The sequence below is a fragment of the Sciurus carolinensis genome, unplaced genomic scaffold, assembly GCF_902686445.1.
Source record: "Sciurus carolinensis unplaced genomic scaffold, mSciCar1.2, whole genome shotgun sequence".
Classification (NCBI taxonomy): Eukaryota; Metazoa; Chordata; class Mammalia; order Rodentia; family Sciuridae; genus Sciurus; species Sciurus carolinensis.
This window is the reverse complement of record NW_025920173.1, coordinates 1,004,974-1,006,970: the sequence shown is the minus strand read 5'-3', so window position 1 is coordinate 1,006,970 and position 1,997 is coordinate 1,004,974.

Below are 1,997 nucleotides of genomic sequence, written 5' to 3'. Positions count from 1 at the left end.
ATTAAAAGCAGCACAGGAATGTGAAGCTATAGAATCTATTTCAGAAGGTCCAGTGACAGACAAGGTATGGTACTGTCACAGAAAGAGATGGGCAAAGGGTTGTGGAGGAAAGTCCAGAGACAGCCACCGCCATGCAGGACTAAGATGCTCCAGATAACTATGGAAGGGAGTTATTCTCCAGGACACTAGCCCAAGTGGGATTTCAGAAGTTGGATCTACACCTGTGTCCACATGTCTGCTGAGGGCCCTTGGGCAACTTGCAGTTTGGGCCATAAAAATAGGACTCCTCTGCACACCATGCACTTGGCCCTGGACCTTGGCCTTCATTCCTCGTGGTCAGAGCACCAGGCCCAACAGTTACGGGAATTGCCAGAATTTCCCCAGAGGCAGAGGCGCGCCTGGTCCCTCACATGGACAGTAACACCAGCACTTGTTACTGTCTGGGATTATCTTTAGTACTCCCACCAGTCAGAGGGAGTGGAGCTGTCTCACCTGGTTTGATCTGCACTTTGCTGAGTCAGATGATTATGACATCTTTTAAAGTGTCACCAGCTGATGCTGTACCTTCTTTGGTGGAATGCCTATGGAAATCCTTTGCCCATTTTTAAATTGGGTTATCTGTCTTTGTATTATTGAGTTTAAGAATCCTCTGTGTGCTCTGGATGCATGTCTTTTATCAGATATACAATTTGCAAATATTTCCTCCTGGGTGGTGAATTGTCCTCCCTCCATCCAGATGGTGCCCCTGAAGGGCGGAAGTTCTTCATTCTGATGACATTCAAGTCATCCTCTCTCCTTTTGGTGTCACACTCAAGAAATCTTTGCCTACCCTCACATTAAAAATCTGAAAATTCTGAATTACATAAAGAAATGGGAACAAAGAGAGGGAACAAATGACTAACTGGATCAAAATATTTGAATTCACATTACAAAGTACTAATTTGTCTAGTAGATAAAGATCCTCTACACATCAATAAGCAAAAGACCAGCCAACTAGTAGAATCAATTGCCAAGGGACACACACAGACGGTTCATAGAAAATAAAACAAGGGTCTCTTCCAGGTGAATCGTCTGCTTTGTTCGAAGAAAGAGAAATGGGAAGGAGGCCTGAGCGAGCTACTCCTGCTTCGCTCTGGCTGGTAGAGAGCAGAAAGCGGGGTCTACTGGCTGGGGAGGAGGCAGGTGTGGGGAGGCACACTCCATGGGCCTTGGCAGAGAGGCTGGAGAGCATGTGGTCCATGGCTAGGAGGCTCAGAGGGCTGTGCCTGACCCAGGCGGTTAGCTGGTGGTTCTAGAGCTCCACAGCACAGGAAGGACAAAAATTACGATGGCTTACTGTGTAGTTCCCACCTGGAAAGGGGGAGTTTGATGTCTCCAAACAGAAAGGAATGACAAACGCCTCAAGGGACGACAATGTCAGCAACCCTGACTTGATCATCATGCATGGTACATGTGTGTCACTCTGGACCCCAGAAATTGGTGCAGCTACAATGTGTCAATCCAACTGCTTTTAATTAATTTTTTATTTGTTCTAATTAGTTGGACAATTCAACTTCTAGAAGATTTAAAATGCACATGACATTCTTTTTGACCCAGAAACCTTCCTTTCATACACACCGACATGTGTGAGGAACAGCTGTGCTCACATGCCTCCTGGGGCCTATGTCAGTAGGAGACACTGCACGGTCCCTGCCATCACCAAGGGGGTGTGGAAGTGGCTGGGTGAAGCCCCTCCTGCCCCAACCTGGGTGTCCTGCAGAGCAGCTCCCTCCTGGCTCCCTGTCCAGCCCCGATGAAAGGACTGAGGTCAGAGCTGATAAGCAGGGCACTTCCCAGGAGGTGTGTCTGGCGCCTTCTGAATCCTGGGCCAGCAGCACTCCTCAAAACAAGGAAATGAGAGAAGACAGGCAAAATGGAAATGAGTGAGCAGAAGGTCCTCTGGACCAGAGCCAGAAAGTCAAAACAAAACCAGTTTACTGAGCACTTACTAAGTGCCA